This window comes from Dasypus novemcinctus, chromosome X (genome assembly GCF_030445035.2).
Source record: "Dasypus novemcinctus isolate mDasNov1 chromosome X, mDasNov1.1.hap2, whole genome shotgun sequence".
Taxonomy (NCBI): domain Eukaryota; kingdom Metazoa; phylum Chordata; class Mammalia; order Cingulata; family Dasypodidae; genus Dasypus; species Dasypus novemcinctus.
The window spans coordinates 62,652,334-62,679,185 of record NC_080704.1 but is presented as its reverse complement, the minus strand read 5'-3'; the positions used below and the strand labels follow the sequence as shown (position 1 = coordinate 62,679,185).

General features: G+C 40.0%; 1 long non-coding RNA gene and 1 other non-coding gene across 2 annotated transcripts in view; one reads left to right on the top strand and one right to left on the bottom strand.

Annotated features, from left to right (window-relative positions):
• Positions 1-26,852, top strand: part of LOC131277191 (uncharacterized) — a 74,776-nt gene that overhangs the window by 9,939 nt on the left and 37,985 nt on the right. Inside the window, exon 2 of the long non-coding RNA XR_009184359.1 lies at positions 1,562-1,633. This is a non-coding gene — a long non-coding RNA (uncharacterized lncRNA). The remainder of the gene's footprint in view (positions 1-1,561; positions 1,634-26,852) is intronic.
• On the bottom strand, positions 12,600-12,804 carry LOC111764978 (small nucleolar RNA SNORA73 family). The gene has a single exon (XR_002797448.1). It is a non-coding gene; the product is annotated as a small nucleolar RNA SNORA73 family (small nucleolar RNA).

Genomic DNA, 26,852 nt, shown 5'->3' with positions numbered 1-26,852 from the left:
TTCTTGCAGTTGAAGATACTCCTTGTTTGGGGGATGGGACTGCTCCATCATAACTGTTTCATTTTATTTTTATTTTTATTTTTTTATTGACTTTGTAATAATATTACATTAAAAATATATATGTGAGGTCCCATTCAACCCCACCCCCCACCCCCTCTCTCCCCCCCCAACAACACTCGTTCTCATCATCATGACACATCCACTGGATTTGGTAAGTACATCTCTGGGCACCTCTGCACCTCATAGACAATGGTTCACATCATGGCCCATACTCTCCTCCATTCCATCCAGTGGGCCCTGTGAGGATTTACAATGTCCGGTGATTACCTCTGAAGCACCATCCAGGGCAGCTCCATGCCCCAAAGACGCCTCCACCTCTCATCTCTTCCTGCCTTTCCCCATACCCATCGTCCACCATGTCCACTTTTCCCAATCCAATGCCACCTCTTCTATGTGGACATTGGATTGATTGTGTCCATTGCACCTCTATGTCAAGAGGAGGCTCAGATTCCACATGGATGCTGGATGCAATCCTCCCATTTTCAGTTGTAATCACTCTAGGCTCCATGGTGTGGTGGTTGTCCTTCTTCAACTCCATCTTAGCTGAGTGTGGTAAGTCCAATAAATCAGATTGTAGGTGCTGGAGTCTGTTGAGGCTCAGGACCTGGCTATCACATTGTCAGTCCAGAGATTCAATTGTTTATGTGTGATGAATCTGGACTCAGATGGGATCTCCCTTCATAAGACTTTCATGCTAATGTGCTGGAGGTGCAGTTAACGTTGGGGTTTAAAGTCTATTTTATATATCCTGCCATAACCCACTGAATGTATTGGGAGAGAGTGTAAACTACAATGTAAACTATAATCCATGCAGTGCAGCACTGCTCCAAAATGTATTCACCAAATGCAATGAATGTGCCACAATGATGAAAGAGGTTGTTAATGTGGGAGGAGTGGGGGAGGGGGTAGGGTATATGGTAATCTCTTATATTTTTAATGTAATATCTTTTGGGATCTATGTACCTTATAAAAAGACAATTTAATTTTAAAAAGGTAAAGAAAGTAAGAGGAATATCTACAGATGGTTTTATATAGATATACACATATCAATAAAAACAGATGTAGATGTAAAAATATAAAAATTAAAATGATATAGATGATACATTTAGATAAAGATAGATATAGATAGATGATGATATAGATGGATATAGATATAGACATAGACATAGATCAAGGTACAGGTTTGCTGATGGCTGCCAATATGGACAAAGGTAACATGACCACAGGCACTATCTTTCCTTAAGACAGGTCCATTTATATCTCTTCTACCACTGCTATTAACAGTTCTCCGTTTTACTCTCAGAAATGCTATATTTGGATGATATATATATATATATATTTATTTATTTATTTATTTATTTTCCCATTGGACAGAGGTAGCTGTAATAAATGCATGGACATAACAAAAAAATAAAGTCTATTTTGTCTGATATTACTATAGCTACTCCTCCTTTTTTGGTTGTTTGCTAGTAAAAAGTTTTTTCCTGTCATTCACTTTCAGCCTCCTTGAATCCCTGGCATAAAGATGGATCTTATTTCCTTATCCATTCTGACAATCTGTATCTCTTCACTGGTGAGTTTAATCCATTAGCGTTCAGTGTTATTGCTGTTAAGGATTTACTTACATTAGCCATATTTTCTTTGTGTTTATGTATGTCATATGTCGTTGTTTTTTTTTACACTCTCCTCCAACTCTCTCTCTCCTGTTTTTTCCTTTCAACTTGCAGCACTGCCTTTAGTATTTCTTGAAGGGCAGGTTTCTTATTGACAATCTCTCTTGCTTTCTGTTTATCTATGAAAATTTTGAATTCTCCCTCATTTTTGAATCCCAGCTGTGTTGGATAGAGAATTCTTGGCTGGAAGTTCTTTCTTTTATCACCTTAACTATGTCATACCACTGTCTTCTTTCCTCCATCATTTAAATGAGAAATCAGCACTTAATCTTATTCTACTTCCCTTGTATGTGATGGATTTCTTTTCTCTTGCTTTCTGTATTCTCTCTTTGTCTTGAGCATTGTGTAACTTAACAAGTGTATATCTTGGAGTATGCTTGTTAGGATTTATATTTTCAGGGGTGTGCTGTGTTTCCTGAACATGCACATCCATGTCCCACAGTACAGTTGGGAAATTTTCAGCCATTACTTCCTCCAACACACTTTCCATCCACTTTCTTATATCTTCTCCCTCTGCAATGCCTATAATTTGTATATTTGTGCATTTCCTGTTGTCATTTAAATCCCTAAGTTCCTGCTGGATAACACATTTGATAAAATACAGCACTGTTTCTTAATAAAAACACTCCAAAAGATAGGAATAGAAGGAAGCTTTCTCAATATGGTAAAATGAAAAACCTACAGCTAGCATTGTACTCAATAGTGAAAGACTGAAAGATTTCCCTTGAGATCAGGAACAAGACAAGTATGCCCATTGTCACCATTATTATTCAATATTGTGCTAGAAATTCTTGGTAGAGCAATTAGGCTACAGAAAGAAATAAAAGGCACAAAATAGGAAAACAAGAAGTAAAACTTGCATTATTCACTGATGACATGATCTTATGTCTAGAAAATTCAGAAAAATTCACAAAAAAGGTACTAGAATTAATAGACAAGTTCAGCAAATTGGTGGCATGCAAGATTAATACACAAAAACCAATAACATTTATGTATACTACTGATGTGCAATCTGAGGAGAAAATCAGAAAAAGATCATTTAATAGTGGCTAAAACTGAAATATTTATGAATTATCATAAGCAAAGAAATAAAAGACCAAAGACCTCTCTTCAGAAAACTATAAAACATTGCTAAAAGAAACTGAATAAGACATAAATAAATGGAAGAATATTTGGTGTTCATGGATTGGAAGAATAAATACCCTTAAGATATCAATTCTACCCAAACTGATTTTCAAGTTCAATGGAATCCCAATAAAAATCCCAACAACTTTTTTTGTAGAAATTGAAATGCAAATAATCAAATTTATTTGGAAGGGTAAGGGGCCCCAAATATTCAATAATATATTTTAAAAGAGGAATGAAATTGGAGGATTCTCAGTTCTGACTTTAATTTATTTTTTAATGAAAATTTTTTTACTTTTTAAAAAGAAAAATAGATCATACAAATGTTACATTAAAAATTCCAAGAGGTTCCCATATACCCCACTCCCCACCATGCCCACTCCTCCCACAACAACATCTTTAATCTGTGTGGCACATTCATTGCATTTGATGAATAGATTTTGGAGCACTGCTACGGCACATGGGTTATAGTTGGCATTGTAGTTGACACTCTCCCCCAGGCCATTCAGTGGGTTATGGCAGGATATATACTGTCCTGTATCTGTCCCTGCCATGTCATTCAGGACAACTCCAAGTCCCGAAAATGCCCCAATATCAAACCTCTTTTTCCTTCTCCCTGCCCTCAGAAACTCCCATTGCCACTGTCTCCACATCAATGATGCAATTTCTTCCATTGCTAGAGTCACAATAGTTCTATAGTAGGGTACCAGTATGCCCACTCTAATCCATATTTTAGTCCTCCATCCTGCAGACCCTGGGATGGTGATGGTCACTACATATCTATATCAGGAAGGAGCTTAGATCCCACATGGCTGATGGATGTGATTCTCCTGCTTGCAGTTGTAGACTCAGTTCCCTGGTGTGGTGGTTGACCATCCTCATCTCCCTGTTAGTTGATCTGAATAAGTCCGATGAATTGGAGAGTAAGTGTTGCAACTCTGCTGAGGCCCAGGGCACATGAACAGTCCAGGGATTCAAGTCTCCTGAGCATACACTAATCCAAGTGCCAACCACAGGTTCAGTAAAAGTGACAGAGGAGGCATGTACAGAGAGGTCACATCTGTGTCTAACTCTGTCACACTCAGGGGCATAATTTCCAAAGTAGGGCCTAGGCACTTAAATCCAGAGCCATCTGCCATGACCGTAGGACCTAGTTGTCTCCATAGCCTCCAGGAGCACCACTACCTGGGGTTGTATCTACTTTGGCTGTCTCTGAGATCCTACTGAGCTGTTTGTAAGTGCAACCCCTCTGCTGACCTCCTGACTCATTTTGAAGTCTCTTAGCCATATAAACTCATTTTCTTTACCATTTCCCTCTTTTCTTCAAGGTCTTCTTTTAGTTGCATCACCAGCTGGTGCTTGGGAGTAATCCTTCAGTGCCAGGGAGGCTCATCCCCGGGAGTCATGTCCATGTTCCCCACTGGGGGGAGGTAATGCATTTACATGCTGAGTTTGGCTTAGAGAGTGGCCTCATTTGAGCAACATGGAGCCTCTCAGGAGGTAACTGGTAGGCACCCTGCAGCTCTAAGACTAGATGAAATTTCAAGCACACAGGCTCATAAGCATAGTCATCAGTGTCAAGGGCCAATCATTGGAACATCCTTCTTCACCAGCCTTTGCCTTTGTACTTGGGGGATTGTTGTTGTTCTGTTGGGAAATGTGACAGAGCTCCCCTTGCTAGGAACTCAGCACTCCCTCAGTTCCCATGTGTAAATCTACCTACTATGACAAAACCCAATGAATATTTGAATGTATTTATATAACCTATATACATGCCCTGGAGAACTATCTCCATCCATGCATCCCCCATCAAAAACACCTCATGCCAGTGTTCCTCCCCTGACATAGTTGAACTGCTCTGTGATCCAAAACTTCTTAAAAAATGAAGCCTAATATATTGCCAAATTCAATTAGTAGGAAAATGAAATAATATTGACACATTTAAAGAATAGAAATAGAATACATAATAATTTAGAAAAACTGAAATAAAGTAAAAAATAAATTGAGGTATTAAAAAATGAAAAATATCATTAAAATATTTGTTTTTGACATTTTGCCTTTCATCACTGTAATAGGTATTGCCCTGTATGTACAGTGGCAAGGCAATAGCTTCCACTCCTCCCTCAGTGTCTACATCCTTATTAACATTTTTAATATGTTCTTCAAAAAAGTTTTAGATCACAGTAAAGTCACATATACAATATAGGGGACTCCCATATTCCCAACATCAACCATTTTTCCCCTTCCTGAGCAATGATCTTTTACATGTGGATGTTATATTTGCTACAGCTGATGTACAGATATTGAAACATAGCTACTAACTATGGTTCTATTATGGTTTACAATGTGGTTTATATTTCAGACTGTACACTTTTCTAAATTTTTGGTTACATTATGGTTTACATTATGTTTTACATTTTAGACTATACACTTTTATAAATTTTTGGTGAAATTTAACAAGGCCTATATCCATTATGCACAATCTTGTGGAATACTTCCATTGCACCCCCCATTACCGCCTCTTTGATCTATTCTATTCCTCTCTCCACCTACCCTCATGGCCCACAGTGACAACAAAGCTTCACTGTTTGAAGGACAAGAGTCACAGGTACTTGCAACAATGCTGAGGGCTTGACATACTAGTCTGTCCTCCCACATTGGGAGCCACCCATGCTCTCAAGAGACACCCTCCCCTCTTTTTGAGTACATCCGGCCTCCCCATGATGAGGGTACAACATGTTCCCACTCATTGTATGGGTCCCTGCCCATTAATATTACACACTATGACAAGATGAGCACTCACACACTCCCTAGAAGCCTGCCCCAGGTGCATCCTGTGCCAGATGCCCCCTGTCAAACACCTTAAACCAGTAACTTTTCCTTGTTATATTTTCTAAAGGATTTTCTCAACATTATAGTTTCAACCACATACCTGACAATCTCCTGTGTTCACCTCATTAAAAAATGTTGTGTTGATTTTTATTGGGATTACATCACATCTGTAGATCATTTTAGGTAGGATGGACATCTTGATAATATTTAGTCTTCCTATCCAAGAACAGGAAATATTCTTCCATTTATTTAAGTCTTCTTTGCTCTTTAACAGTGTTGTGTAGCATTCCGTGTATAAGTTTTTTACATCTTTAGGTAATTTATTCCTAGGTATTTGATTTTTTAATTTACTATTTTAAATGATATTTGTTTTCTTGATTTCCTCCTCAGATTGCTCATTATTGGTGTACAGAAATGCTACTGATTTTTGCACATTGATCTTATAACCTGCGACTATGCTGGACTTAATTATTAATTTTAGAACTTTTGTCATAGATTTCTCAGGGCTTTCTATGTATAAGATCATGTCATCTGCAAATAGTGAAATTTTGACTTATTCCTTTCAATTTTGGATGCCTTTTTTATCTTTTTCTTGCCTCATTGCTCAAGCAAGTACTACTAACACAATGTTAAATAGGGCATCCTTTTCTTGTTCTTGATCTTAGGGAGAAAGATTTTAGGATTTCACCATTGTAAATGATGTTAGCTGTGGGTTTTTCGTATATAACCTTATGATATTTAGAAGCTTTCCTTCCATTCCTATCTTTTGCAGTGTTTTTATTAGGAAAGTGTGCTGTATTTTGTCAAATGCTTTTTCTGCATCTATAGATATGATCATGTGATTTTTTCCTTCAATGTGTTTATGTGGTGTATTACATTGATTGATTTTCTTATGTTGAGTTATCCTTGTGTACTAGGGATGAAACCCACTTGGTCATGGTGTCTAATTCATTTGATGTGTTGTTGAATATGATTAGCAAGTATTTTGTTGAGGATTTTAGCATCTAGGTTCATTACAGTGATTTGTCTGTAATTTTCCTTTCTTGTGGTGTCTTTGTTTGGCTTTGGTATTAGGGTAATGTTAGGTAAACTTCCTTTTATGTTGATTTTTTGAAAGAGTTTAAGCAAGATTGGTATTAGTTCTTTCTGGAATATTGTTAGAATTCACCTGTGAAGCCATCTAGCCCAGAGGACTTCTTAGTTAGAATGATCTAGGTCTTTGTTCCTTTATTCATTCTCTGTTGAGATGTTCTGTCTAATGGTTATAATGGTGTATTAAAGTCCCCCACTATAATTGTAGAGGCATCTATTCCTTCACTTAGTTTTTCCTGTGTTTGCCTCATGTATTTGGAAGTGCCCTGGTTTGGTGCACAAATGTTCATGATTGTTCTCTCTTCTTGAAAGACTACCCCTTTTACTAGTATGTAGTGTCCACTTTTGTCTCTCACAATCATTTTGCATTTAAAATCTATTTTGTCCAATATTAGTATAGGTACTCTGGTCTTTTTTTGTTTATTATTTACTTGTAAGATTGTTTGCCAGTCACTCACTTTCAACCTCCTTGAATCCCTGGATATAAGGTGGGTTTCTTGTAGACAGCATAATGATGGGTCCTATTTACTTATCCATTTTGCCAATATATGTCTCTTGACAGGTGAGTTTAATCCATTAACATTCAGGGTTATTACTCTCATGGAATTACTTATATTAGCCATATTTTCTTTGGATTTGTGTATGCCATATGTTGTTTTTATTTCTCTTTTGTCTTCTTAATTGTTCTTACGCTTTCCTCCAACTCTGCCTCTCCTGTTTTTTTTTTCTTTCCTCCTGCAGAATTCCCTTTAGTATTTCTTGAAGGGCAAGTTTTTTGTTGGCATGCTCTCTTAGTTTCTGTTCATCTGTGAATATTTTGAACTCTCCATCATTTTTGAATGCTGGCTTTGCTGAATAGAGTATTCTTGGCTAGAAATTTTTTTCTTTTAGTACCTTGACTATGTTATACCACTGTCTTCTTGCCTCCATGGTTTCAGATGAGAAATCAGCCCTTAATCTTATTGAGCTTCCCTTGTATGTGATGGTGCTCTTTTCTCTTGCTGCCTTTAGTATTTTTTATTTGTCTTGAGCATCAGATAATTTGTCTTGGGGTAGGCCTCTTGGTAATTATGCTGTTTGGGGTGCATTGCACTTTCTGGACATGTACGTCCATCTCCCTTAGTAGGTTTGGGAAATTTTCAGCCGTTATTTCCTCCAACACCCCTTCTGTCCCCTTTCCTTTCTCTTCTCCTTCTGGGATGCCCATCATACATATGTTTGTGCATTTTGTGTTGTCATCAGATCCCTAAGTCCCTGCTGGATTTTTTCTATCTTTTTATCCATCAATTCTACTATGTGTTTGATTTCAGATGTACTGTCTTCCACATCACTTAATTCTTTCCTCTGCCTCTTCAAATTTTGCTGTTATTTGCTGAGAGTGTATTTTTGATTTCTTGGATTGTGCCATTCATCACCATCATATCTGTTATCTTTTTGTGTATGTTTACAACTTCTTTTATATGCTTTCCAAGTGTTTTCTTAGTATCCTTTATCTCTTCCTTCACTTCATTAAGTTGGCCCATGATATTTGTTTGGAGAGGTTTGATTAGTTGTTTGATGTTCTGCTCCTCTTCCTGGGTTTGTTCAGTTGATTAGCTTCTTTTGGAGTCTTGGATTTTATTTAGATGCTGTTTTTGTGTGTGTGTTAAGTCTTCTCTTTGACACTTTGGTTTTTTTTTATTCTATTTCCTTGGGGGTTTTTTTGTTTTTTTTTAAGAGAAATTTTAGCTTTTTAAAAAAATTTCTCTCCCGCAGTTGTCTGCTCTCTGTGTCCATTCACTGTGTGTTCTTCTGTGACCACTTCTATCCTTATCAGCAGCACTGGGAATCTGTGTTTCTTTTTGTTGCTTCATCTTGTTGTGTCAGCTCTCTGTGTGTACAGTGCCATTCTTGGACAGGCTGCACTTTCTTTTGCGCTGGGTGGCTCTCCTTACGGGGTGCACTCCTTGCATGTGGGGCTTCCCTATGTGGGGACACCCCTGCGTGGTGCAGCACTCCTTGCACGCATCAGCACTGTGCATGGGCCAGCTCTGCACAGGTCAAGGAGGCTCAGGGTTTGAACCACAGACCTCCCATGTGGTAGGCGGATGCCCTATCATTTGTGCCAAGCCCGCTTCCCTATTTCCTTGTTGTTTTCTAAGTTCCCTTGCAGGAAAAAGATTAGTGCCAGGGAAAGCAAAAAAGATAAGAAAAGAAAAAATATAATAGTAGTATTGCTAGTAAATATCAACAGAAGAACCATATAAGACCTAGGAAAATGAATATTAAATTCATGTAAGCTGTGTAGAGTTATAGCAATAAAATGTGGACCACCTACAATGAGATGAGAAACTGAATATGGAGAAGAATATAGTATGAATTAAAAGGCCAGTGTGGGGAAGTGGATGTGGCTCAAATGATAGAGCTTTCACCTACCATAGGGGAGGACCTGGGTTTGACCCCTGGAGCCTCCTATGAAAAAAAAAAAAAAAAGAGAAATTGTGGCTGCATGGCAAGCCAGTACCTGTGAAAATGCCCACATGTTAAGAAAGTGCCCAAATGAGTGCCCACACAAGTGCCCACATGGTGAGCTGGTGCCCCGTGCAAGTGAGTCATGCAGCAAGATGATGATGCATCAAAATAGAGACAAGGGGAGAGTCAAAGTGAAGTGCAGCAGAAACTGGGAACTGAGGTGATGCAATTGACAGGGAAACTCTCTCCCCATCAGAGGTCTCCAGGATTGAATCCTGGTGAATCCTAGAGGAGAGAAAATGAGAAGACAACACAAACAGCAAAAACAGTAGGGTGGTTAGTGGGGAAGGGGTAAAATTTTAAAAAGCCAGTGTGATCAGGAGAGAGGGCAAGAGAAAAGAAAGGACAATAACATAAAGAGGGAATAAAAGATAGAAAACAAAATAGATGTGTTAGAAATAAAAGGCCAGAAAAATTGGGGGCTAAACAAAGATAGGTGGAAAGAAAGAACAACAGAAGATGGAAGATCGAACAATGTAGAGGAAAGGAGATAGCATTGCAGGCCAAAAGCAGTAAACAAAAAAAAGAGAAATCTGAGAATGAGGAAGCACAGCAAACAAGAAACACCTCCAGCAGCACCTAATAGAAAAAAAAAGAAAAGTGTGGGATGGGGGCATAAAGAGGAAGGAAAGACAAGAAAACAAAGGAAAACCAGACAAGTCCTCAAGCAAGGAGTCATCTTTGCAATTGAATAAACTGATTAGATCTGTCCTTCCCTCTTTTTCCCTTCCTCACTTCTCTATCCCCTGGGCAGCAGGAAGCCCATGTGAGAGCTCCCCTCTGAGATTCAAATGGGACCCTGGTGAACCAACTCACCACAGAAAATAAGGATTCTTGGTCTTTTTGAGAGAAAGCACCCACACCTTGCCAGGAACCCTAAATATGCTATTGGAAGCCTACCAAGCACTTCCTACCATCCTCCTCCCTTAGGTGTGTTGCACAGGACTAGTTAATTGCATGACTGAACCTTCTCCCAAACCAATTTTCCCTATACCAGGGCATTTAGGTAAATCAGGCTGCCTCAGCAGATTCACCTCTCACCTCTTCTTAGCCTCTCCCCAAGCCAACTGGCATGTTCCTCCAAGCTTAAAAAGGGGGGACCAGACAGTTGAATCCACACTCCTTGGTTCCCTCTGCACCCCTCACCAGAATCCTCCCACTCTCAGAGATTCTCAGAGACCAGCAGACTGAGGGAATGCCAGGGTTCAGGGAGTGCTGGGTTTGGGGAGCACAGGGTTCAGGGAACATGGGTTTAGGGACTGTGGGTTTGGGGAAAGAGGGCTTGGGGAATGCTGCCATAGGAACAGTAGTGTTCAGGGAATGCTGCAGCCACCAGCCCTAGGGGAAGGGTTTAGCTTTCCCACATCTTCGGGCACAAGAGCCAGAACCCCAGGGTTTTACCTTGAGCAATCACTCCTTTTGTCACACTCTCTCCAGACTGATGTGCAGAAGCCTCCTGTTTTGTGGAGTCCCAAAACAGCTCACTTAGGCAGGATTCTGTCCCCACTCAGCTATTTTTTTTACAGGAAAGATCACGAGGGTGCCCTCAGTTGCTATCTTGCCCCGCCTCTCAATTGATTTCCTGACTTTAAAGCATATTACTGATAGAAACAGGCAAGATGGCATCAGTTTATGTGGGCACTCACCACCTCTCTCACAAAAATGGCTGAGAAGGGGCAAGATCCTGCCTGAATGAGCTGTTTTGGGAGCCAACAGAGGGGGAGGCTTCAGGGCCCAGATCTGGAGGGACAAACAGATAAAAATCCCAAGGGAAAACTGTGAGTTTATCACCCTGGTGGCTGGAAATGGCAGGTGGCTAAGCGCCCCTCAAGGCAAAAAGCTGTTATGAATCCCTTGACTCCCACCAGCCATTGAGTGGGAGGGAGCATTCTCTGGGAGTAAGAGGGTTTGGGCAAAGGGTGGAAAGAGGTGTCCTTTCTATGGGTTCAGTTACCTGGACCCCCTTTGAACTTTAGCAAGCATACCGGCTGGCAAGAGGTGGCCCCAGGAGAGAGGTGAATTGGTTTAGGCCGCCTGATTTACCTGGCCAACCTGGGAGAGAGGAACTTGGGATTGGAGAGGGTGGAGTCAGGCAACTGATTTGTCTGGTCCTGAAAACTATCAGAATTCCAACTCTGCTAAGGGAGGCAGGCAGTAGGAAGCACTTAATAACCTTCCAAGGGCCTATTTAGGGTCTCCTGGGAGGTGGGGGAGGTCTGGAAAAAGGTTTAGAATTACTTCTCTGTTGTGAGTTTGGATACCAGGGTCCCATTTGAATTTCAGAACGGAACTCAAGCAGACCAGGAGATGTGAGGGGGGATTCAATCACACAGGCTATCAGGTCCTATTGCCCTGGGAGAGAAAGCAATAAGAATAGAAAGGGGGCAGGGACAGACAAGATCCCAATCAGCAGGAATCTCCCCAACTGTAAAGAATCAAACCAGCCCTAGGGAAAGACTGGATAGCTGTCTAGCTAACAGACCCAATGAGAAAATTTAGCTCAGTGGAGGAGTCTCTGTTTTGAATATACAAGGTCCCTGGTTCAGTTCCCAGTTCTCCTTAGAGTAGTGATCCACTGGGTTATCAAACACACAGCTGATACTTTAGGACAGGGAACATATAGACAGTATTTTTGTATTAGCTTCTCTTGGGTCTCTTATTTTCTTTAAAAAAAGTTCCTTTTTAAAAATTTAACTTAGTTTACTCACTAAAACCTGATTTGAAACCTGCAAAGGGCAGGCTGCAGGGTAATTGATTGATGAACACTGGCAGCTTGAGAAGCTCCTCAGAGACCTAAGAGGGAAAGTTTTTTCCGAAGTTTCTTTAAAAAAATTTATTTGAATTCATAAATACATTAGTTTAATAGGCTAATCTACTTTGCTCTTATTCTCAGAATTTGTGGGTTATTTAGTACATTAGATATTAAAACTGGTATATGGTTTTGGGGTGACCTGAAAATTTGCATTTTTAGCTAATTCCCATGATTCTGCCTTTAAGGCTGGAATTCTTTGATTTACTCAGTTTTTTAAAAAGCCAAACATGGAGATATATATGCCAAGTTTCAAACCCTCCATGATCATCTTCAAGATAGTATAGCATTCACTTTCCCACCTCATATTTCAATATCAAGGCTTTGCTCCTCTTCTCTCCTCAAATCTGAGGTATTTTGGAATTCTTTTGAGAATTCTGTGAAACAAAGGTACAAAGTTTAAATGTAATTCACCAATAGATTAAAAACAAGACAAAGTGCACTTCTTTTGGACACGTGGTAAACTGACCCTGGATCCAGACCGGGATGCTCGAGAAAACTGTTCCCTGCATGGTTTGTCTCCTCAGTCATTGTCCATAAGACTCAGAGAAGCTGTAGGAATATGCAGGTACAGGCTTGAGAGCCCAGCTTCATCGCCAATGTTGTGGAATGGAACTGTACATCACTCGGCTGAACTCTATGCTCCCCTGTGCCACCAGGACAGCACCTGGGGGAAATGACCTCCCAGGGTATCCATGTTGGACCTAAGTTTTTTTCCCCTCTTCCCCCTCCCCTATTTTTAAAAAATTAGGTACTGCTGTCTTGTTTGTTTGCTGTGTTTCCCCTTTCCTTTGTCCCCCCCTTTTTTTGTATACCGATTTTGTCTACCTATGCTATTTCTTTTCCTTCCTTCATCTTCCTATCTTCTGTTTTCTGTTTTAGTTCTTCCATCCCACCTCTCTTTAGTCTTCAATTTTTCTTGTTTTTATTTCTATTTCCTCTATTCTCTGTTTTCTTTCTTTTTTTAACTTTTTTCCTTATTATCTTTTCTCTTTCCCTCTCTTTTTTTTTTTGGTGATGGATTTCTTTTTTTAAAAAATTCTACTCAATTTATTGATTTTTTAAAAAATATTACATTCAAAAATATGAGGTCCCCATTCACCCCCACCGCCCCCACCCCATCACTCCCCCCACAGTAACACTCTCCCCCATCATCATGACACATCCATTGCATCTGGTGAGTACATCTCTGGGCATTGCTGCACCCCATGGCCTGTGGTCCACACCATAGCCCACACTCTCCCATGTTCCATCCAGTGGGCCATTTTCCCTCTCTTCTTATTATTCTGGCCTTTTAATTCATTCTAGATATTTTTCTCTATTCTGTTTTCATTTCATTGTTTACATCCTACTTTTTTATTCTTATTCCTTTGCACTTCTTCCATAAATTAATTATTCCTTTTCCTAGGTCTTATACATTTCCTCTTCTATCTTTTACTATTATTATTGCTAGTACCCTTTTTTTCTTCTTACCTCTTTTCCTTTCTTTGGTCCTAATGTTTTTCATTCAAGGGAACATAGACAACAGCAAGGAAATAGAATAAGAGAGACAAAGTGTCAAAGAGTAAACTTACCACAGACACAAAAGCAGCAACTAAATAAAACCCTAGAGTAGAGAGAGAAACTAATCAATGGAATAAACCCATCAAGATAAAGAGATGCCTAAACACCAACAGAAAATTATAAATCATACTAAGATACAGGAAGACATGGCCCAGTCCAATGAACAAGCTAAAAACCAGGAGATGATGCAGAACATAGAACAACTAATCAGAGCTGACCAAACAAATATCATGAACCAAGTTAAGGAAGTTAAGGAAGAGATTAAGGATATAAAGAAGACACTGGAAGAACATACTGAAGAAATTGTAAACATACATACATACAAATATATACATAAACAAATACATACACTTACATACATACAAAATATACACAGATAAACTGAAATTGAGAGAGATGGTCAATAAGAAACCTGCCCCTTCAAGAAATACTAAAGAGAGTTCTGCAGGTCAAAAGGAAAAAACGGGAAAGAGAGAGTTGGAGGAGAGTGTAAGAACAACTAAAAAGATAAAAAGAGAAATAAAAACAACATATGGCATTCATAAACCTAAAGAAAATATGGCTAATGTAAGTAATTCCTTGACAGAAATAACATTGAATACTAATGGATTAAACTCTCCGGTCAAGAGACTCAGATTAGCAGAATGGATAAGGAAACATGATCCATCAATATGCTGCCTACAGGAAACTCACCTTACAACTAGGGACTCAAGGAGGCTGAAAGTGAATGGTTGGAAAACAATTTTACATGCAAACAATAACCAGAAAAGGGTGGTAGTAGCTATAATAATATCAGACAAAATAGAGTTTAAATGCAAAACTATTGTAAGAGACAAAGAAGGCCACTACATACTAATAAAATAGATAATCTATCAAGAAGAAAAATCATAAACATTTATGCACCTAACCAGGGCACCTCAAAATACATGAGGCAAACACTGGAAAAACTAAGTGGAGAAATAAATGCCTCTACAATTATACTGGGTGATTTTAATACATCATTATCACCATTAGACAAAACATCTTTGTCTAACATCTTTGTTAGACAGAGAATCAATAACGATACAGAGACCTTGAATAATACATTGGAAGATCTGGGCCTAATAGACATATACAGAATATTACACCCAAAAACAGTGGGATGTAAATTCCTCTTGAGTTCACATGGCTTATTCTCCCAGGTAGACTACATGTTAGGCCATAGAACAACCCTCAATGAATTCAGAAAGATTGAAATTATTACAAGTCATTTCTCTGACCACAACAGAATGAAGCTGGAAATCAGTAAGGGCCAGAGAAACAGATTAGGCACAAGATATTGAAGTTAAACAGCTCACTCTTAGAAAAGCAGTGGGTTAAGGAGGAAACTGCAAAAGAAATCAGTAACTACCTTGAAACAAATGAAAATTACAATACAATGTATCAAAACCTATGGGATACAGCAAAAGCTGTACTGAGAGGGAAATTCATTGCCATAAAGGCTTATATTTAAAAAGAAAAAAGGGATAAAATCAAAGACTTAACTGCACACCTGGCGGAATTAGAAAAAACAACAACAAACTAAACCCAAAGGAAGTAGAAAGAAGGAAATAAAGATTAGAACAGAGAGGAATGAAATTGAAAATAAAAAGCACTAGAAAAATAAAACAAAAAGGTGATTTTTTGGAGATTAATAAAATTGTGAAACCCTGACCTGGACTAACAAAGAAAAAAAGAGAAGATGCAAATACATAAAATAAGAAACTAGGAAGGGGATATCACAACTGATCCCACAGAAATAAAGATTATCACAAGAGAATAATTTGAAAAATTGTATGCCAACAAGATGGATAATTTAGGGAAATGGACAAATTCCTAGAAATACATAAACAGCACACATTCATGAAGAAGAAATTGATGAACTCAACAGATCAGTCACAAGTAACGAGATTGAATTAGTCATCAAAAACCTCCTAACTAGGAAAAGCCCAGAATCAGATGGCTTCACAGGTGAATTCTAACATACATTCTGGAAATAACTAACACCAGTCCTGCTTAAACTGTTCAAAAAAAAAAAGAAATAGAAGGAACATTACCAGCTCACTTTATGATGCCAACATCACCCTATTACCAAAACTAAAAAAAGATGCCACCAGAAAGTAAAACTATAGACCTACTCTAATGAACCTAGATGCTAAAATCCTCAACAAAATAGTTGCTAATCATATTCAACAACACATCAAATGAATTATATACCATAACCAAGTGGGTTTCATCCCTGGTATGAGAGGATGGTTCAACATAACAAAATCAATCCATGTAATACACGACATAAACGGATTGAAAGAAAAAACCACATGATCATCTCTATAAATGCATAAAAATATTTGACAAAATACAGCACACTTCCCTGATTAAAATACTGCAAAGGATAGGAATAGAAGGAAACTTACTCAACATGATAAAATGTATATATGAAAAGCCCATAGCTAACATCACATTCAATGGTATAATCCTAAAAGCTTCCCCTCTATGATCTGGAAAAAGACAAGAATGCCCACTGTTACTGCTCTTATTTAACATTGTGTTAGAAGTACTTGCTCAAGCAATTAGGCAAAAAAACAAAAACAAAAACAAAAAAAAACCCTGACAATATAGAAGGCATCCCAGTTGGAAAGGAAGAGGTATAAATTTAACTATTTACAGGGAAGCGGACTTGGCCCAATGGATAAGGCATCCACCTACCACATGGGAGGTCCATGGTTCAAACCCTGGGCCTCCTTGACCAGTGTGGAGCTGGCGCATGCACAGTGCTGATGCACCCCTGCCACACAGGGGTGTCCTCTGCATAGGGAGCCCCATGCGCAAGGAGTGCGCCCCATAAGGAGAGTCACCCAGCATGAAAGAAAGTGCAGCCTGCCCAAGAATGGCACCACACACATGGAGAGCTGACACAACAAGATGATGCAACAGAAAGTAACACTGATTCCCAGTGCCGCTGATAAGGATAGAAGTGGTCACAGAAGAACACACAGCAAATGGACACAGAGAGCAGACAACTGGTGGGTGGAGGCAGGGAGGGGGAAAGAAATTTAAAAAATAAATCTTTTTTAAAAATTTAACTATTTGCAGATGATATGATCCTATACCTTGAAAACCCTGAGAAATCTACATTGAAGCTTCTAGAATATATAAATGAGTTCAGTAAATGGGCAGGTTAAAAGAGTAATGTGCAAAAATCAGTAGTATTTCTGTACACAAACAATGAGCAAGATGAGTAGGAAATCAAGGGAAAAATCCTATTTATAATAGCAACTGCAAAAGTCAAATACCTAGGAATAAATTTATCTAAAGATGTAAATAACCTGTATGTAGAAAACTACACAACACTGTTAAAAGAAATTTTTAAAAAAGAACTAAGTGTAAGAATACTCCCTGTGCATGGACAGGAAGACTAAACATCATTAAGATGTCTATCCTACCCAAACTGATTTACACATTTAATGCAATCCCAATAACAATTACCATAGCATTTTTTATTGAAATTGAAAAGCTAACTATGAAATTTATTTGGAAGGGCAATAGGTCCCAAATGAGGTTGGGGAAATCACCCTACCTGACTTTAAAGCATATTACAAAACTAGAGTGGCCAAAATTGCATGGTATTGGCACAAGGATAAATGTACTGACAAATGGAACTGAATTAAGATTTCTGATATAGATTCTGATATGTACAGTCATCTGATATTCAACAAGGCCACCAAGCTCATTCAACTTGTAGAGAATGGCCTCTTCAACAAACAGTGTTTGGAGAATTGGATATCTATATCCAAGAGAAGGAGAGAGGAACACCATCTCACACCCTATACAAAAACCAACTCAATATGGAACAAAGATCTAAATATAAGAGCCAACTGGGGAGGACTAATGCCATCAAATAGAGGGAACTGTATCCCTCAAAAGAAAGGGTGGCTCCCAGGGCATTGGGGCAGTTGAGCAAGTTAGACCCTGAACACTATTCCATCTATATCTGGAAGTGGCTCCTCAGGAAACGGAGGCTGGCTGTCACTGTGGGCACCAAGGTGGAAGGGAAAATGGACGTTAAATGTGTGTAACCAAGGTAAATGGGGGGTAAAAGAGGAGTTTCATGAGAGTACACAAGGATGGATATAAAACATGTAATATTACAGCATAACATATAGGAGATGACAGACTGATAATGTAAACCATAATGTAAAACATAGGTTAACTAAGAATGTAAAAAACTGTGTATCCTAAAGTATGCACCACAATGTAAGCACAAATGTCACCTTGTTTGAAAGCTATTGTCTCAGACTCTGTACATTACGTTAAGTAAATATGATGTGAATAGGGTGTAAGAGTATCGCTGTGGAAGGGAAAGGTTTTGTGGTGGATGTATGGGAGTGCTGTATACTATATATATGCATTGCTGTGGTCTAGGGCTCCTGTGAAGAGAAGCTCAATAATTAGGGGGGGGGGGAAAGATAGGATGTAGAATTTTTTCCAAGTCAACACGTATTCTTTATATAACCTTTAAACCCATCGCTATATGCCATTTCCTAGTAAGGGACCCTGACATTATATTGGGCTTCAAATTTCAGGGAGTTCTGGATCACAGAGTGGTTCAACAAAGGCAATGGAGGAATACTGGTATGGGATACCATTGACAGGGGATATATGGCTGACAGGGAGCTGTACAGAACATATGTCCAGGGTGCATGGCAATGTTTGGATATACTCATAGTGGCAACAATTAAAAACCACAGCAGGGGGGGTACTGGGTTCCTGGCCAGTGGTGCTCTGTCGTGGTCCCTAGGGGAGCAGCAACAGTCTCCCAGGTGCAGCGGCGGGGACCGGGAGGGAGTGAGGGTTCAAGAGTGAGCCCATGACGCTAATGACTATGCTTGTGAGCTGATAAGCCTAAAATAAGAACAAGGCCTAGAGCAGCATTGTGCCTGGGAATTTCCTCCTGTCAGCCTTCATGTTACTCAAATGTGGCCAGTCTCGAAGCCAAACTCAGCATGTAAATGCAATGCCTTCCCCCCAGCGTGGGACATGACACCCGGGGATGAGCCTCCCTGGCACCGAGGGACCACTATCAACTACCAACTGATGATGCAACTGGAAAATGACCTCATACGGAAGGTTCAACGTGGATCAGCGGAATATCCATGTCTACATAAAATAACATGACTTTAAAATGCTGTTTGACCTAATGTAAGGGGGAAATGGAAAGGAGAAATGAGTTTATATGGCTACGGTTGAATGGGACCTCACATATATATTTTTAATGTAATATTATTACAAAGTCAATAAAAAAAAAAAAAGAGTCTGGAGGCTGTCAGAAGGATTGCCCTTATGCACAACTGAGCAGAGTCTGAGAGACAGATAAAGCAGATACAACCCCCAGATATCGGTTCCTTTGAGGGCTAAAGAGACCCATGGGAGTTATGGTCATGGCCGATGGGGTTAACTACCAGGTCAGATGGCCCCTCTTTGGAACTGGTGTTTATGTGTGACGAATCTGGACTCAGATGGGATCTCTCTTCATAAGACTTTCATGCTAATGTGCTGGAGGTGCAGTTAGTGTCGGGGTTTAAGATATATTTAGGGGATTTGAATCTCTGGACTGACAATGTGATAGCCAGGTCCTGAGCCTCAACAGACTCCAGCACCTACAATCTGACTTATTGGGCTCACCACACTCAGCTAAGATGGAGTTGAAGAAGGACAACCACCACACCATGGAGCCTAGAGTGATTACAACTGAAAGTGGGAGGATTGCATCCAGCATCCATGTGGAATCTGAGCCTCCTCTTGACATAGAGGTGCAATGGACACAACCAATCTAATGTCCACATAGAAAAGGTGGCATTGGATTGAGAAAAGTGGACATGATGGCTGATGGGTATGGGGAAAGGCAGGAAGAGATGAGAGGTGGAGGCGTCTTTGGGACATGGAGCTGCCCTGGATGGTGTTTCAGGGGCAATCACTGGACATTGTAAATCCTCACAGGGCCCACTGGATGGAATGGGGGAGAGTGTGGGCCATGATGTGGACCGTTGACCATGGGGTGCGGGGGTGCCCAGAGATGTACTTGCCAAATGCAATGGATCTGTCATGATGATGGGAGGGAGTGTTGCTGGGGGGGGGGTGGGGAGAGGTGGGGTGGGGGTGGTAGGGTTCAATGGGACCTCATATATATATATTTTAATGTAATATTATTACAAAGTCAATAAAAAAATAAATAAATGAAATAAAATAAAATAAAATAAAATAAATAAATAAATATAAGAGCCAAGACTGTAAAGACCTTGGAAGATAATGTAGGGAAGCATCTACAGGATCTTGTATTAGGAAAAGGTTTCATGAACATTGCACTCAAAGCATGAGTAATGAAAGAAAACATAGATAAATGGGACCTCGTAAATATTAAAAACTTTTGCACCTCATAGGAATATGTCAAGAAAGTGAAAAGGCAGCCTACTCAATGTGAGAAAATATTTGGTAACCATATATCTGATAGGGGCCTAATATCCTGCATATAATAAGAAATCTTACATCTCAAAATTAAAATACAAACAACCTTTTTTAAAAATGGACAAGTGATTTGAATAGACACTTCTCAAAAAAAATACAAATGACTAAAAGTACATGAAAAAAATGCTCAACATCACTAGCTGTTAGGGAAATGCCAATCAAAACTACAATAAGATATCATCTTACACTGATTAGACTGGTGGCTACTAAAAAACAGAAAGGGAAGTGGATGTGGCTCTAGCAACTGGGCTACTGTCTACCACATAGGAGCTCCAGGGTTTGATACCCAGGGCCTCCTGGTGAAGGCAAGCTGGCCCATGTGGTGAGCTGGCCCACACAGAGTGCTACCTTGTGCAGGAGTGCTGCCCCATGCAGGAGTGCTGCCCCACACAGGAGTATTGCCCCATGCAGGAGCACTGGCCCAATGGAGAACTAATGCAGCAAGATGATGTAACAAAAAGAGGCACAGAGGAGAAACAATAAGAGATGCCAGACCAGGTAGCTGAGGTGGTGCAAGAGAAAGATAGCCTCTCTCCCACTCCTGAAGGTCTCAGGGTTGGTTCCTGGAGCTGCCTAATGAGAATACAAGCAGACACAGAAGAACACACAGTGAATGGACACAGAGAGCAGATAATGGAGGGAGTAGATAAATAAATATTTAAAAAGAAAACAAAACAACAACAAAAAAGACAGAGGACTACTAGTGTTGGATAAGATGTGGAAGAATGGAAACCGTCATCCACTGGTGGTGGGAATGCAGAATGGTGCATCCATGGTGGAGAACAGTTTGGCAGTTTCTCAGGAAACGAACTATAGAACTGCCATATGATCCAGCAATTCCACCGCTGGGTATATACCCAGAATAACTCAAAGGAAGGATACAAACAGATATATGCACACCAATTTCCATAGTGGCATTTTTCACTATTGCCAAAGTTGGAAACAACCCAAATACCTATCAACAGATGAATGGATAAACAAATTTGTTACATACATACAATGGAACATTACTCAGCTGTAAGAAATAATCCAGTATTAAACTACAGGATAACATGGATGAACCTTGAAGACCTTATGTTGAGTGAAGCTAGCCAGGCACAGAAGGACAAATATTACATGACCTCAGCCGGGAGGTTATCAGAGGGGTTGCCCTTATGCACAACTCAGCAGAGTCCCAGAGACAGATAAAGTAGATACAACCCCGGGTATTGGTTCTTCTGAGGGCTACAGAGACCAACAGATTCTACGGTCATGGCAGATGGAGTTCAGTGCCATGTCAGTTGGCCCTACTTTGGAGTTTGTGTTTCTGGGTGATGGAGCTGGACTCAGATGTGATCTTTGTCCACAAGTCTCTCCTGTTACTTTTGCCAGAGCTGTAGTTGGTACTGGGGTTTAATATATACCCAGGGGACCTGAATCTCTGGACTGACCATGTGATAGACAGGCCCCGAGCCTCAACAGACTTGCAACTCCTACACTCTGGTTTATTGGACTTACCCCACGCAGCTAACATGGAGACGAGGAGGGTCAACCACCACACCAGGGAGCCAAGAATGCCTACAACTGAAAGCAGGAGGATTGCATCCAGCATCCATGTGGAGTCTAAGCCCCCTCTTGATATAGATGTGGAGTGGACACAACCATTCCAAGGTCCACAGAATGGAGGAATAGAGTATGGATTAGAGTGGACTTGGTGTGGAGAAAGTGACCATGGTGGCTTCTGGGGATAGGGAATGGGAGGAAGAGATGAGATTTGGGGGCATTTTTGGGACTTGGAGTGGTCCTGGGTGGTGCTGCAGGGACAGTTACCAGACATTGTATGTCCTCCCATGGCCCACTGGGTGGAATGTGGGAGAGTGTGGGCTATGATGTGGATCATTGACCATGAGGTGCAGCAGTGCTCAGAGATGTATTCACCAAATGCAATGAATGTCTCATGATGATGGAGGAGGTTGTTGTTATGGGGGAAGGAGTGGGGTGAGGGGGTGGGGGGTATATGGGGACCTCGTTTTTTTAATGTAACATTAAAAAAATAAATATTTTTTTAAAAAAGCATAGGCAGTGCCTAATAGAGGAGGATAGACCAGTATGTCAAGCCCTCAATGTTGTTGCAAGTAACTATGAATCTTGTTCTTCAAGGAGTGACGTCTAGTGTTTCCCATGGGCCCCGAAAGGAGGGGGAAAGAAGAATAGAATAGATGGAACATGGAGCAGTTTGGGTGTGATGGAAGCATTCTATAAGATCTTGCAATGATGGATACAAGCCATGTTAAATTTCATCAAAATTCATAAAAATCAATGATCCAAAATGTAAACCAAAATGTAAACCATTCACAATGGTTAGTAGCTTTGTTTCAATATTTGTACAATTGTAACAAATGCACCATCCACATATAAAATGTTATTAATAGGGAAAAGTGGAGGATGTTGGGTATATTAGATGCCCCACATTCTGTACATGACTTTTCTGTAACCCAAAACGTCTTTGAAGACAAAATTTTAAAATTAAGACACTGGGAGAATAAACAGAAGAATATGTCACTGTATGTACAAGACAACATATCTTACAATGATGAAAGTCACAATGTCAAAATTTTTAAAAATATTTTTTTCATTTTTTATTATCCTAAATTTTTTAATTTAAAAAATTTTGTAATTTATTTCTTATTTTTAAATTATCATTATTATTTCATTTTCCTATTGACTGTCCTTGTTATTTTGTTGACACATTTTGGAAGAAGTTTTGGACCACAGAAAGGTTACAACAATTACTAGGGAGGGTCATTGGTATGGGGTGTCAGGGATGGGGGAACACATGAGAGAATGTTCACCTGGAGCATATACATAAGGCATAAAACTGTGTTCAAGTGTTCATTGGGCATAGTCATGGTGGGTGGAGATTCACACACTAACCAAAAGAATATCAAATTCCCATTCTGGAGGGGCCTGCCACATACCATAATGGAACAGCAAGAATCCACCGAGTACAGGGGTAATGACTAGTGAAGGAGGATGGTCCAGTGACAGGCCTTTGATATTGATGGCTGTACTTATGAACCTTTACTTTTGAAATTAAAACTTAACCTAGTATTATAGGGTGTCTAAGAGTTACCTCCTGAGAGCCTCCTTGTTTCTCAAATGTGGCCTCTCTCTAAGCTGAACTCATAATATAAATGCATTACCTTCCCCCAAGCATGGGACATGGCTCCCAGGGATAAGCCTCCCTGGCGATGAGGGATTACTACCAAGCAACAACTAACAATGCAACTGGAGAAATACGTTACCAAAGAGGATAAAGGGTAACAAATGAGTTTATATGGCTAAGCGACTTCAAAGTGAGTTGGGAAGGCATTTCAGAAGTTGTGCTTATGCACATCTCAGCAGGATCTCATTTACTGCCAAAGTAAATACTACCTCAAATAGCAGGTATCCTAATGGCTCTGGAGATATCCAGACACTATAGCCATGGCAGATAGCTCAGGATTTTGGTGCCTTGCCAGTGGGCCCTACTTTGGAATTTATATTCCACAGTGTGACAGAGTTGGACTCAGTTGTGGTTCCTCTACACACGGCTCTTCTGATTCTTATATTTGAATCAGCATGAGAGTTGATAGGTGTACATCCAAGAGTCTTAAATCTTTGGGCTTTCCATGTACCAGCTGGGCCCTGAATCTCAACTGAGTTGCAACACCTACTCTCTAGTTCCCTAGACTCACCCAGGACAAATAACAAGGTGATGATGATGGACAACATCCATCCCAAGGAACCAAGAGAGTCTACAACTGGAAGCAAGAGTGTCCCATCCATCTGCCCTATGGGATTGAAGCCCCCTCTCAATTAGACGTGGAGTAAACATCACCATTCCAGAATCCTCAGGATTGGGCCATGAACTATGGACCAAAGTAGAATTACTGATATTCTACTAAAAACTTATTCTGATTCTAGCAATATAAGAACTTATATAATTGATGTGGTGGCAGTGTCCACTGGAGGTTCTGAGGGCAGGGAAAGGGAAAAACAAGTGTAATATGGGGACATTTTTGGGACTTGGGAATTGTCCTGAAAGACATTGCAACAACAGATACAGGCCATTATATATCTTGCATAACCTACAAAACTGTGAGAGTGTGAACTACAATGTAAACCATAATCCATGCTTAGTGGCAACGCTCAAAAATGTGTTCATCAATTGTAATGAATGTACCACACTATTGAATGATGTTGTTAAGGTGGAAAAATATGGGAGGGGTGGTGAGTTGGGCCATATGGGAATCCCTTTTATTTTTTATATAACATATAGATAATCTAAGTATATTTTTTATTTTTAAAAAAGGTGGAAGATAAAAAAAAGAATGGGTGCAGTATTTTGTCAAATTACTTTTCTATATCAATAGAGAGGATCATATGATTTTTAAAATTCAATTTATCAATGTGGCCTACTAGACTGATTGATCTTGTGTTGATCACCCTTGTGTACCCAATTGATCATGGTGTATAATTCTTTTAATGTGTGTTTGGATTCTGTTTGCAAGTATTTCGTTGAGGATTTTTGCATCTCTATTCATTAGAGATATTAGTCTGTAATTTTCTTTTTTCATAGTATCTTTATCTGGTTTTGATGTTAAGGTGATATTGGCCTCATAGAATGAGTTTGGTAGCATTCTTTCCTGTTTAATTTTTTTGGAAGACAATGAGCAAGATTGGTATTTGGTCATCTTTGAATGATTGGTAGAATTCTCCTGTGAAGCCACCTGGTCCTGGGCTTTTCATCTTTAGGAGGTTTTTAATGATGGCTTGAATCTCATCACTTGTAATTGGTTTGTTGAAGTCTTCTATTTCTTCTTGGGTCAGAGTACTTAATTTCTAGGAATTAATCCATCTCATCTACAGTTTCTTGGGTTTTTTTTTTTTACACTCAGTTGTTCATAGTATTCTCTTATGATCGCGCTTATTTCTGCAAGGCCAGTGATAATGTCTCCCCTATCATTTCTGATTGTATTTATTTGTGTCTTCTCTCTTTTTATCTTTGTCAATCTAGCTAAGGGTTTGTTGATATTCTCAAAGAACCAAATTTTGGTTTTGATGATATTCTATTCTTTATTTGTTCTTGGTTCAATTTATTTCTGCAATGATCTTAGTATTTCTTTCCTTCAGCTTTGTTTGGGATTGGTTTGCTGTTCTTTTTCTAGTTCCTCCAAGAGTGCAATTAGACTTTCAATTTTATCTCTTTCTTCTTTTTTAAATGGAACCATCGAGGGCTAGAAATTTCCCCCTCAACACTGATTTGCATTGTTCCATAGGTTTTTTTTCCAGATGGTCTTTTTTTTCTTCTTTGTTTTCTTTTAAATGTTACATTAAAAAAATATGAGGTCCCCATATACCCCTAACCCCACCCACACCACCTCTCCCACATCAACAAACTTTTCCATCATTGTAGCACATCCACTGCACCCAGCGAATACATTCTGGAGAACTGCTGCAGCACATGGACAGTGGTCCACATTGTAGTACACACTCTCCCCCAGTCCACCCAGTGGGCCATGACAGGACACACAATATCCAGCATCCATCCTTGCAGCACCACCTAGGACAACCCCAAATCCTGAAAATGCCCTCACACCGTATCTCTTTTTCCCTCTCCTGACCATCAGCAGTCACCGTGGCCACCCGCTCCACATCACTATTACAATTTCTTCCCTTACAAATCACAATAGTTCCCTAGCAGAACACCAGTAAGTCCACTCTAATCCATACTCTATTCCTCCATCTTGTGGACCTGGGATGGCTATGTCCAGTCCCCCTCTACATCAAGAGGGGATTTAGGTTCCACATGGATGATGAATGCAATTCTCCTGCTTGCAGTTGTAGGCACTCTTGGTTCCCTGGCGTGGTGGTTGACCCTCTTCACCTTCCTGTCAGCTGGCCAGGGTAAGTCCAAGAAACCAGGGGGTAGGAACTGCAAGTCTGCTAAGACCCAGGACCTGGCCGTCATGTGGACAGTTCAGAGATTCAGGTCTCCTGAGTATACACTAACTCAGACACCATCTGCAGGTCCAGTAAAAGTAACAGAAGAGGCATGTGTAGAAAGGTTATATCTGAGTCCAACTCCATCACACTCAGGAACACAAACTCCTAAGTAGGGCCAACTGACATGGCCCTGAACTCCAGAGCCATCTGCCTTGACCATAGAACCTGTGGGTCACTGCAGCCCTCAAGAGAACCAGCACCTGGGTTTCCATCTACCTTGGCTGTTTCTGGTACCCTGCTGAGGCGTGCATAAGCATCACCCCCTGATGACCTCCTGACTCTTTTTTAGAGAATCTTAGTCATATAAACTCACTTGTCCTTTCCATTTCCCCCTTTTTATCCAAAGTCAAAAAGCAGTTTTTAACACCTGATATTACATGTATGCTGAGATATTCTGCCAGTCTGAGTTGACCTCTTTGTTCATGGTCTTTTTGTAGTTACACCATCAGCTGGTGCTTGGTAGTAATCCCTTGGTGCCAGGGAGGCTCATCCCCTGGAGTCATGTTCCACACTAGGGGAAGGCAATGCATCTACATGCTGAGTTTGGCTTACAGAGTGGCCACATTTGAGCAACATGGAGGCTCTCAGGAGGTAACTCTTAGGCACCCCACAGCTATAGG